Raw genomic sequence first — 13,598 nt, 5'->3', positions numbered from 1 at the left:
AAAATCCACGTTATTGCGGTACTGCGGATTAGGTTCGCGGCCGTTCCGGCGCGATCCCGCGGATCGGGATCGGAATTGAATATGCCCCAAAGATTTGTATACAAATAATGTACACTATAAAAGACAAATATATAATTTTTTCCATCATTTCATCTACCTACAAGGAAGAAACTGTCATTGGGATTTTTCATTTTAAATTAACTTCTTACATTTTCCTGTACCTCATCACCCCTAAAAAATTGGTGCATGAGATATTTGCTCCAGTTTGCCTTGTTATAGGTCCACGCCTGCATTTAGAGTGTGATTATGAATGGCCAGAAAATCTAATCATTGGGTACAACCTATAAGAGAGCTTGAAATAATGTATAGACAAATCAATCAGTGAAAGAATAAACAAGTAGTGGCATAATGATAAATAGGAAAGTAAAGAATTATTAGGGCCTGATTCATTTAGGAAAGTAAAGTAAAAAGAGAAGTAACTTTGCACCTTGGTAAAATCATGTTGCTTTGGAGGTGGAGGTGAATTTAAAATGTGATGGCAGATTTATAGTTGGGATAGGGCATGTCCTAGATAAACCTTAAATGTCAGTGTAAAAATAAAGCTATCAAGTATTTGTGTGCTACATGAAAACACATCCAGTATTTAACTTGTGTGCAAAATAGTAAACTAATTTGCTCCCCTTGCATTGTAACATGGTTTCTCCTTTATTTTACCTTATGTAGTAACAGTTGTACATTATCCTGCCACCGGGTCGTCGTATTGCACCCTTAAGAGCAGCAAAGTCATTGTTGGGAACGTAAGTGAGGCCAATCAGACACATGCCATTCACTCCTGTCGCAATTTACAGCTCGCCTGTCGGAAATGCTTCCTGTCACTGTTTCTATAAGTGTACATTTCCTACATATCGCTATAATAGCCATGGGGATTTTCCTGTCTGCATCACTGTTGTCGGAATTGTAGTATTTGGAAAGATGACTACCACAAAAAAAAAAGCTACTCCTTACATTTGGTGCTTAGGTCCTTGAGTCAGAACTGTCCTTTGTTCCCCACATGCAAATCTCCAAATTCTGCTATATGCGTCTCCGGAATATGCACATATCTTACACAAGACACACACTCATAATCTCCCACATTGACTATTGTACTTCCAGTCTCACAGGTTGTTTCCTAACTAGAATTTAAACATACACTTACTTTTGAATTCAGCAGCTAAAATATTTCTCCTCAGCAAATGTTATTCTGTTGCTGCTCTGTCAGTCCCTATATAGGTTGACTATATAACATACTTCTACTAACAAACAACGCCATTACAAAACTGCAATAACATAAATCTTTTAACTTAAATTTCTCCCAACTTGTCACCTCTTCTCCTCTGAATCTCATATTGTCACTTATTATTTATTCCCATTCCCAGTTACATGACATTTTTGGGCTGCATATACTCTAGCGTTTCCTCTCTCATACAATAAGACTGTTTCCTATCCTCCAAACCTGCAAGTGTTACCTGAAAACTCACCTCTTCAGACAAGCATACCAAATTCCAACTTTAACCCCCCTAAGCTATTCTAAATGATTGACACCAGTGGCGCACGCAGGGGGGGGTTTTGGGTCTCCAGAAACCCCCCCCCCCTCCGCTAAAAAGTGCCCTACAAGTGCCCTACTGTTGTATACAGCAGCCGCGGCGCTGTCTAAGAAGCGTCCGCGGCGGTGCTGTATTGTATACAGCAGCGCCGCGGATGCCTCTTTGACAGCGCCGCGGCTGCTGTATACTACAGTGCAGCCGAAACGGCGCTGCCGCGCATGCGTGGCAGGTCTCTAGATTTTTATTTTTTTTCCGGAGGCGGAGGAAACCCCCCCCTGACAAATCCTCTGTGCGCCCCTGGACACCTCTCTACACAAAACACACAAAGCTTACACATATTCTCTTAAACTCATACACTCAAACAACCTACTCACCTCTAAACCAACATTATAGTTTAATTGGATCATATAGCCCACTGAGCAGTTTTCCCATGGCAATCTGGCAGGATCAATATGTGTAACCTGTGGTATTTATCCTCATGTATTAAACTCATATTTTGCTATAGATTAAAAGCTTACTAGCAGGGCCCTCTTACACACACACACACACACACACACACACACACACACACACACACACACACACACACACAGACAAACAGACTCTTTAATATTTAAATTTACTTTATTGAGTCCAAAATTGCATCTATTTGCTGTACAATTCTGCTATGACATCTTACAACTTAGTAAACAAGAAAAATATGCAATAGTGAAACTGTGACCACAAAACAGCTGTAGGCATAAATGATTTACCACCATTTATTAGCACATAAAAACAATATAAATGACAAATATGTAAAAGCACAATGCTGTTGATTTTAAAAAAAAAAAAAGCACAATGCTTTGACAAATTACATGTGGAATATTAAAAACTGTATACTGTAGAGAAGCCCCATAAGAAAGATAATGATGTAACTAGACTCTAAGGTCCATCTCATGAGGCAAAGCAACAGTCCATCACTAAGTCTCCAATCAATGAATCACTGGCTCCAAAATATAAAGATAATTGTTTCAGATGTGCACACACCTCATAAGTAATAAACACAGTGGAGGATCTTGGTCTGTATGTTTAAAAGTACTTGAACATAGGATCGCTATCCTGAATAATGCAGTCACAAGTACGATCCATGCAAACTGAAAACGCTGGCCCAGCAGGTGATATGAAATATTAGCCACTTTTGAACTCAAGGAATGCTAGTACCGTACCAAATTCCTGTAGAATGTGGAGCACCAAAGCCACATTTTAGAAATACAAATATTTGGTAAGGTTGGAGTCAGGATTATCTGATCTGCAACACATCATCATCATCATCATCACCATTTATTTATATAGCGCCACTAATTCCGCAGCGCTGTACAGAGAACTCATTCACATCAGTCCCTGCCCCATTGGGGCTTACAGTCTAAATTCCCTAACACACACAAGCAGACAGACATACAGACTAGGGTCAATTTGTTAGCAGCCAAGTAACCTACCAGTATGTTTTTGGAGTGTGGGAGGAAACCCACGCAAACATGGGGAGAACATACAAACTCCTCACAGAAAAGGCCATGGTCGGGAATTGAACTCATGACCCCAGTGCTGTAAGGCAGAAGTGCTAATCACTTAGCCACCGTGCTGCCCCGTGCAGCCACATGCAAACATTAAGGGCCTCATTTAGAGTCGGGCGCAATGTGCAGCTAAGACGTACATGAAAGAGCAGGAGTGGGAGTGGGCCGCAGCTTGGTAGGGTATTACGATTGGCATGCAACCCCAGTGGCGTCCCACTCGTAATACTCTACCAAGCTGCAACCAGTTCCCACAACTAGCTAACTACTTGCGCCACCTAATTCCTAATGCACTTTTTTCTGTCTTTTTGACGTGTGTTCCGCCTGCGTCTTGATCCGACTAGGGTAGTTTTTGCAGGTAGACGCCCATAGTATCTAAATTATACATGGTCACGCCTATATAACTCTGTGTTCTGCACTTTCCCTTGTACTGAGACACAAGCTGTTGCAAGTGTACACTGCGTCTGAAAAGCAGATGGAACTGCAGAGAATTGTTACTTACTGCGCATGCCCACCAATGGAAATGTGCAGGATGCGCCTGAAATGGACTTTGTGTCCAACTCTAAATGAGGCCCTAAATAGTTAATAACTCAATAATATAATGTTTATGCTACATTTGCTTTAAATAAATGAAAGTATTTATAAGATTAAAATAGGTACGCTAGATACTTTTACAACATCAGCAACAACAGAAGGGGGAAAAAAACAGAATGCTTTGACCCACATGCTATCTAACAACTCTTTCCATTCATGTTTTATCGTGCATTCAGGTAACAGCAATGAGGGTATTTGTGTTTGCACCATACAAGATGAAAGAGCATTAAATGTCACAGGTGTGAGCTTCTTCTTAGAGACTATTTGTATAGCTTACCAATAAACTGTCTGGTTCAGTATCATGGATATGTGCAGGATGAAAATGAATTACAAAAACACATCTTTATCAATTTTGGATGACACAACAGAATAATAATAGGTCCTCACAAGGAAATGACTCAAATACTATACACATTATTGTACTGTGTGTGCACATCAAAAACACATATGGATATGTCTGTAGGCAGATTTTGTTGCATCACAAACATATGACTCCTTACACTTGGAGAGGTGAAATCTGGGAGGGAATGTGAATATAAGGGGCAGGTAAGCGTAGGCTGAGTACAGTAAGGGTGTGCTTACTTGTGAATGAAGTAGACCTGAACACAGACGTATATACACTTGTCAGGAGGAATATCTCTTGTGAGTGCTGAAGGACTCATGCAATGAGATGCAGTAGTGATGAAGATGAGCAGCGGGTCTAGCTAGCTGCTTCTGTTTACATCCTGTCCTCTAGCTTTATTCATTAGTGTGGCTGCTATATTATATGAAGTTGCAGAAGTCTATTTGCTTTACTTGAATGATATTTGTGGATTGCGGCAAGAAATTCGAACCCCAATTTGTTTATTTTTATTTTAATGACACTTTATTACATTATATTGTGTACAATTAGGGCAATATGACTTTCACATTTGCTACTAACAGTGTGAATCCACATCTCTATGTTATCTGCACACTATCCTTGCACTTACTCTATAATACAACATAAGTGAACACACTTGTTACTCCTGATGTAATAAACCTGGTGCATATGCTGTTGATGTGGCTCCAGAGTGTCATACCTCTTTGAACCACAGTCTCCTCTGGTCAAGAACTTCCACCCTTACCATAAAGGGACTTCTCCGATGTCTTCAGTAAAGCTGGTGCTGACTCCTTACCACCACATAGAGTAGGACTGTCCAATCGATTTGATGCCAGCGTAGACAGTCCCTAGGGGGCGTACCTTACCCGCTCTCTCTCCCTGAGACTAAATCAATATCTGAATACATCTAGGAAAAACTTGAGAAGGTGTTTATCCGTCCATCTTCCTCACCTGCCAGTGCAGGTTTCTTTTTTTGTGAAGAAAAAAGATGGAGGTTTCCGCCCCTGCATTGACTATAGAGGTTTGAAGGATATTACCATCAAAAATTGTTACCCTTTGTCCCTAGTCACAGAATTGTTTGATCATGTCAGAGGAGCCACCATCTTCACCAAATTAGATTTAAGAGGGGCTTACAATTTAATTTAAATTCGTGCAGAGAATGAATGGAAGACCTCTTTCAACACTCGTGATGGGTCCTAGGAGTACTTAGTCATGCCATTCGGTTTGAGTAATGCCCTAGCGCTATTCCAGCATTATGCCAATTAAATTTTCCATGACGTGACCTCCTCTAGAAAACAGTTGTTGTCTACCTGGACGACATCCTTATCTTCTCCAATAATCTGGAATCACATCATGCCCATGTCAAGGAGGCTCTTTCACGACTCTGTACCAATCAGCTTTTTTGTAAATTGAAGAAATGCACCTTTGAATTTCCATCCATCTCCTTCTTAGGTTATATTATTTCTGATACTGACTTACAGATGGACCCAGAGAAGCTCAAGGCGATTCTCAACTGGGCTCTTCCAACCACTCTCAAGGTGGCCCAACGCTTTTTGGGTTTCGCTAGCTATTACAGAAAATTAATTAAAAGTTTCTCTACTCATGTGGCTCCTATGACAACTCTTACCTAAAAGGGGTCTGATCACTCCAATTGGTCTGAAGAAGCTAAAACAGCATTCCATTGCGTTAAACAACTCTTCGTTTCCGCTCCAGTTCTTTGCCAGCCTGATTTATCCCGGCCTTTCATCTTGGAAGTGGATGCCTCTGCAGTAGGTATAGGTGCTGTTTTATCTCAAGGTTTTGAAGATGGATATCTTCATCCCTGTATCTATTTTTTCTCGCAAATTTCTGCCGGGAGAGAAAAACTACTCTATAGGAGATGAAGAATTATTAGACATTAAGTTGGCTTTGGAAGAATGGAGACATTTGTTGGAAGGTACCAAATATCGCATATCTGTCGTCACAAATCATAAAAACCTTCTATACATAAAGTCAGCTCAGTGTCTCAATCCAAGACAAGCTAGATGGGCCTTGTTCTTTTCCAGGTTTGACTTCAAAGTAACCTACCGGCCAGGATCCCAGAATTGTAATCCCAACGCTCTTTCTCGTTCCATGGTTCAAGATGAGGATCTTTGCCTCACCCAAAAAAGTCCCATCATCAGTGTAGAGCAAATCAAAGAAGGGAGGCAGAGAAGGAGTGGTGTGAGAGATATTGGCCATAGGTCCTTTGGTGTCATAATTTCTCCCCAAAAGAAATTTGCAAAACTTTTGTGTGAGACCAAATGGCACCCTGAAAAGTATCAGCTAAAATGAGAAAAGTGCGACAGATCATAGGATAAAATGTGCACCCGGGTTCTTCTGTAGTTAAAATTGGTGAAACAGCAAAGTGTCTCAAACACTGACAGCCCAACTTGCTGAGTCAGGAGCATCCAGATCCTTATGCAAAATGAAAATATTCTAACCAGTGACACTTTCCAGATACCATCACAACCTCTTTAAAAAAAAAAATCTATATCTATATATCTATATGCCCTCAGTGCCCATCCTGGGCAGTGAGGGCCTGGCTGGGCCCCCTGGCGTGTCCGGTAGTACCTCCCCCCCCCCCTCTCGGCAGCCTTGGATATAAGGAAATGATGTTAAGCAATGGGACAGTCCCGATCATACCTTTACAAAGTCAAAAACTCTCTTCAAAAGTTTGCAGTGTATCAAAATAACATTTCTACCAGAGAGGGGCCTATCCAGCAACAAATTAAAGTCGTTACTCCAATCTACAGTATGTACATAATGTCGAGCCTTAAAAATCGTAAATATATGCGTGGATTGTAGATTATTTTTTACGCAATCTGAAGTATCGTAAGAGATGTCTGTGAGGCTGCAACCATTGACTTTACACAGAATATGCCCCTCCTCTGCCAATCATTAAAAGGATAAGTAGCTTGACCAGACTAGAATTCCAAATTGTGTACGATAGATAAATATAAAGAACGATGACTCTTAAGGCTAAACTTTTGATGAATAAAATGCCAGGACTTCCAAACCATCATTAAAAGTGGATTGTTCAAAATCTCCTCAGGAATGTCATGTTTATGAGAATGAAGAAAGGCGATTAAGTGGACATCTGACAGAAACGACTGCTCCAGGTCATAATTGACACATCTTTTACAAGCGTGTAGCCAGTCTCTAATGTATGGTAAGGTTCCTGCATTTCCATATAATTTTAAGTTTGGAAAGTTGATACCATCTGTGGCAGAACTCTATGGAAGCTTTAAAAGTCCTATTCTAGGCCATTTCAATTGCCAAATGCAGTGCTGAAATTCCCTGTTTAATATCCGTTTATCTGATGGTGATAATAAAATAGGCAACATTTGTAGCGGATATAATAATTTAGGAAGTACTATTAGTTTGATCAAATTTGCCCAACATAGAAAGCATCAAATGCTTCCAACTAGCCATTTCATCGATTTTCTCCTTGATCTCCCTTCTCGTATTAAGAAAATATAAATCATTCATATTTTTTAGTAGTTGGATACCCAAATAGTTACAAGACCTTTTAGCCCATGCCAATAAGTACTGTGTACTACATGATGGCCAGGTCTCAGGACCCAGAGACATCTATACAGATTTAAGCTAGTTAATAATAAAAACTGACACACCACCATATTCAGTAATGTAATGGGGTCATCGTAAGATGTGGTTTGGACAAAAACAATAGTAAGTCATCCACAAAAGCAACCACTCAAATATCTTAACCCCCAATATGGATGCCAAATAAATGAGGGTGAGATTGTAAAATGCAAAATAAAGGATCAGGTACCAAGTTAAATAAAAGTGGCAATAAGGAGCCCTGTCTAGTGCCTGATACTACAGAGTTTGGACAGGATTTTTACCAATTCATCAAAGACCATTTGGAGATGTTTCCATGAAACTATATCAGTGGCTTTTCAGCATCAAGACTCAATTAAACATCAGTGGGAAATTCAATTGACCGCTTTGTTCATGAGAACAACGCGGCCCACGCACTATTACCAGTAGTACGGTAATTTGAACGCAGATATTTACCATACTAGTAATAATGCCCACTATTACCGTAGTAAAAGTAATAGTGCCCGGACAGCTTTGTTCTCACGAACAACGCGGCCAATTGAATCCCCCCCCCCAGGAATTTTTTTTATTGAAGCCTGTGCCGCTATTAAAGGTAAATCATAATTGATGTGGAGATAACAACTCCGGCATGAAAGTCTGCAGTCTATTAGACATGGCTTTGACTAAAATTATGAGCTCTAAATTTACTAAAGTGATCGGCCTATAAGACAAAGCTAAATCCAGGCTTTTTCCCAGTTTAGGAATAATTATAATATGGGCTTTGATAAACTTTGGAAAAGGTAAATGGTCTTTGTGCAATCTCTGATACAAAGAAGTCAGGAAACATTATGTGTTAGCATTTTATAATACTACCCACTGTAGCCATCAGGGCCAGGGGTTTTTTTAGAGGCTAAGGAATTAATAGCATTCTCCACTTCCTGTTCTGTAATATCAGCATTTAATATTGTGCGCTGGGCGTTAGAAAGCTCGGGAAGGTGTGCCTCACGTAAAATGATGTAATGTTAGATTTTCAGGACGGGTTGTATAAACTCATCATAATATACTTGAAATTTGGATAATACATCTGAGGTAGCAGAAATGCAAGCACCAGTAATAGGTAAAAAGAACATGGTTATTTCCTTTCTGTACCTTAGTCATATTAGCCAACAATTAGCCCGCTTTGTTCCCCCATCAATAGAATTTAATTCTAGTATAATATACACTAGCTTGGACATTAACTAAGAGAAAGCTTTCAAGCAGTTGTTTAGCTGAGTAATAAAGGTCTAAATTGATTGTGGAGGGCCATGAGATATGAGTATCAAATGCAAGTTTCATAGCAGCATATAAAGGATTATATTCACAATACTTGAAGTTGCGAAGATGTAAAACAAGAAAAATATGGTTAGAAACTAAGATATAATCAAACCTAGACATAGTATTGTGTGCTCGAGAATGAAAAGAATATGATCTATCCAAGGGGTTATGAAGCCTCCGTGGATCTGAAAGAGCATGAGATTTCAATAAATATGATCTATCCCATTGATAGCCAGGAAGAACAGATAGAGACTTAGATTCATCTAGTGTTGGGTTATCTATTGTGTTAAATACTCCACCAAGAATCAAATTTGATATATGCCTGTGAACAAATTTGAGATACTTGAAAAAAGTGAAGATTAGAAGCATTCGAGGCATAGATGTTAAGTAAAGTAAGCTTTTCCCCATCTATAACAATTTGCATTAATAAATATCTACCCTCTGTATCTAGAACTGAACTCTCAACTATACAGTTTAACCTTATATGAAATATTATCGCTACCCCTCTTTTTTTAGTGTTGTAAGGTGTTGACATTCTCATATCCAAGTGGCCTTCAGTGACATTCTCTGAGCACGGTTCCAGTGCGTTTCTTGAAGAAAGGAAATGACAAGAGATATGACTTCAAATGAGATACTACTTGTGATCCTTTTTGTTTTAGTATTCAATTCAGCCACTTCCAGGAAAGTTACGTGTAGCCTGCAAAGCAGGATTAAATAAGGGTAGCATATTAGCCATTATCCATAAAGAAAGTAGGACATAATGTAAAAGACCTGTAGATCATAAAATAGACACCATCCTTCACCAATATCAGAAACACTATTAAAGTAAAATGATATCCAAACACACTTGGGATCCCCCAAGAACATAGGCCAAATAAAACAACAAATCGCCATATAAATAGAAAACCTAACCAAAACATGAAATACATCAAATCTATAGGAGCAAATAAAATGCACATTGATATAAATATATTTTCATAAATTATTTTGTAAATACCCAACCTGTCATGATTTTTTTTTTTTTTTTTAAAAAAAAAAGCATATTTTCAATAAAGCATACAAAGATTAAAGCTGAGCCAGGCATTTCATTTTTTTGATTTTCCAACCAATTTCCATTCATGCCCCCATGTTGCCAGAATGGGGGAATGAAGCATAGTAGACAAACATACAAAAAAAATATATATAGCCAAATCTGTGACAGATCATCAGGAATGTTCATACCATGAATATACTCTGTGATACTATCAATATCAGTAAAGATGTGGGTTTGACCTTTATCCAAGATGCGTAGACTTGCTGGATACATGAGGGCAAATTTAACATGATGATCAAAAAGAAACTTACATAACAGAGCAAATTCCCTCCTTTTCTGAGAAACTACAGCTGACAAATCTTGGAACACCAGAACTTTATAGCCCCGAACAGAGACAGAGCCCTTTGTTCTATAGCAGGATATTATCATCGGCTGTCACTATTACTGCTCCCTCGATCCTCCCCAATCTATAGGCCCTTTCAATAATCATGGGAGGACTATTTCCAGAGATTCCAAGGGCAGAAACAAGTTCTATCTGAAGGAAAGTAAAGAGGTCCAGATCTTTAATGGATTCTGGAATACGTAAATTATTCTGCCTATAGTGGTTTTCAAGATCGCCCAGTTTCTTTGTTAACACTGAGTTTGACCCACTATAGAAGTATGTAAAGAAGAGACTGTTGGAACATTTTCACTGGCCAAAGGGTGCCAGGCATCATAACTAGCCACAGAGAAAGAGGAAAATTCAGAAGAAAGTAGGCTTTGAGCATCCTGAGATCTAACACTGGAGGATTTCGTTTTACCCATTTTACCACCAGGGGGATTATCCACATACTTGTGCATAATTATCTATCTATCTATCTATCTATCTATCTATCTATCTATCTATCTATCTTCAGATGTTACATTATCAAATAAATGTATGTCAGATAATATGGCAACATACAAATTTACTAAAGCATCCACCATATCCCACCAAAACTTGTATTATTCAGACATAGCATGATATAAATAACTATTAACAAAAAATAAACAGCTAAGTAGTTTTAGACAAGAATGACACTTAAGAAAGGGCAATACAAGAGACATGCAAGGAATTATGATTCACAGACCTTTGCCAGATTGACAGCTAATTTGGGCCTAAAGAAGCACAGCATCAGTCAGTGCAAGGATCTCATGCTAGATGATTGAATCTCTCAGACTATTGTAGTATTCAGTAAACCTGTTACTTGTATCCTGATCCTGCTCTGTACTGACTACCGCTGCTAGCTGCCTGCCGTTCTGACCAAGCATCACTTGACTATGATTTATTCACTTGCCTGTAGTCTGTATGCCCTTAGACATCTTGCTACTCCACACAGCTGTGCCAGTATTATACCTCTGTATACTACCTAAGGCTGAAGCCTATACATATCGGACTACTGCTGTGCTCCATTCTTGCTTGGGCTCTGTCGGGTCCTAACTGCTGCTATTTAGCATTAAAAATGGCTTTGCTCTGTGCCCGCATTAGCTGTGTCCATGTCTACCTGCTGCTACTTAGCATTGAACTATTGCTATGCTCCATTACTGCATTGACAGTGTCCAGTTATACCTGCTGTTTGTATCTGTATTACATTTCAGCCATCGTGCCCCGGATGTTGACAGGAGCCGCGCGCGCAAGTGTAATCACTGGACCGCACTCACCTGTACTGGGTCTGGGGCAGGAGCAGGCTGGGGGGCACGGGGGCATATGCTCCCCAGGCCAGTCCCATAGTGGGACACTTTGGGCTTGGTTACTTGGCCACCTGCATTTTTTTTTCTTTCAAAATGTTCCTAATAGGCTGCTGAGATGAGTCTTGCCCCCCGGGCTAAAATTTGCTAGCCCTCCCCTGGTCAGGGGTGTGTGTGCTTGTTCCAGCTCTGATTGGCTCACCTATGTTTAAAAGGCAGAGAGGGCTTAGCCTTCCGGCCGGTTATAGCATTTGTGCCCTGCATATTGATGTACCTGCCCCTTTTTCAGTGCACCTATTTGTGATTCTCTGTTTTTGATTTTTTGCTTGTTTCCTGGAACTTACTTGTTTGCTGGTTACCCTAACCACTTGACTTGTACTTCTGGACTATCCCTGCCTGCTGTTTGCCCTGAAGAATTATGCAAAGAAGATAAATAGCGCCAATCTGGTTTGATTCTAAATCACAATACATAAATCAATACACTAGTAGATAGCTGAGTAAATTTGGCAGAATGAAAGTAGGTTCATGGTTTTACAAATGTTATAGATATTATAATAACATACATATAATATAATAAAATAAGTAGTATATTGATTTAGGTATTGTGACTTAGAATCAAACCATACCTTACCTTCTTTGCATAATTTTTCATGTTGAGAGAGATGGCACTTCCCTTTTAATGAGCTGACTCTCTTGGTGATTAATATATATTTTTTTGTGTGTGGAACATATTTACTTAATTATATTTAGCTCCTAGGATTGTTGCTTGTTTTTGCTGCCAGTCCTGATCTTATGGCCTGAGTCACAACTATCCTAGCCTGCTTCTGATCCATGACCTTTGGCTTGGCCCTGATTATTCCTTGTCGGGAGTTGCCTCTCTGCCTCCAAACTCCGCACTGCCAGTTTCTGGTCATAAGCTTTTACTACTTTGAGTTAAGTCCTGGGGGCATCCAAGTACCTGTGAGTGTGTCTATTTCCATGGGAAAGGTGGCTGCTTTAAGGGAAGACCTCCTCTGTCTGCTCTAAAAGCTTATGCCAGTACTGGGTAGCCGTGACATTATACCTGGCCATTTTGAATCTAGCTTCAATGGACCCAGGAAGACCTAGCCCAGCCCAAGTTATGGCCAGCCAGATTCAAACATTGAGTCAAGTTGTTCAGGAGCTCTCACTTTGCTTGTCAGAACAAGAAGGAGCCTCCAAGTCCTCTCGGGCAGCTCAGGTGCCAGTTGCAAAGTCAAAATTAAACCTCCCAGTTCGGTTCTCTGGAGAGCAGAAACTATTCTGCAGCAAGGAAAGTTGCAAACTATATTTTTGTTTGAGATCTTGTTCCTCCATTTCTGAGCAACAGATTGTGATATTTCTTCTTCAGGGTGACACGCAAACCTGGGCCTTTGGTTTGAGTTCGAGTTACCCCATACAGCTCTAAGAAGCCAGTACTGTTTTGGTTTGTTTTATCAGATAAAGGACTCGCTGGTTCAGTATCCTACACAAGATTCACTGGAGGAGCTTATGCAACTTACCATCAAAATATATGAGCATATTATAAAAGGAAAGCAGAAAGAGAGTCTCTCTATTCTTATTCATCTCAAGTTCCTTTCTCAGTTCCAGTGGAACCCATGCAGCTTTGAGCATATAGACAATCCTCGGAAGAGAGGGGTAGGAGAGGTTCTCTCAGTTTTTGCCTATACTGCGGCAATAAGGGTCACTTGCTTCATTCCTGCCCTAACAAGTTAGGAAAAGATCAGGCCTAGTGGATGAGGAGGAGGTCCATCCAGATCTACAAATCATCTCCTCTAAAAATACTCCTCTGGTTCCAGGCCAGATTTCCTTCATCAGCCATTCCACTATAGTCTCCGCTTTTCTGAATAGTGGTTCAA

Source organism: Mixophyes fleayi, chromosome 3 (assembly GCF_038048845.1).
Source record: "Mixophyes fleayi isolate aMixFle1 chromosome 3, aMixFle1.hap1, whole genome shotgun sequence".
NCBI classification, from domain to species: Eukaryota; Metazoa; Chordata; class Amphibia; order Anura; family Limnodynastidae; genus Mixophyes; species Mixophyes fleayi.
The sequence above is the reverse complement of the archived record's forward strand: the minus strand, read 5'-3'. Positions refer to the sequence as shown.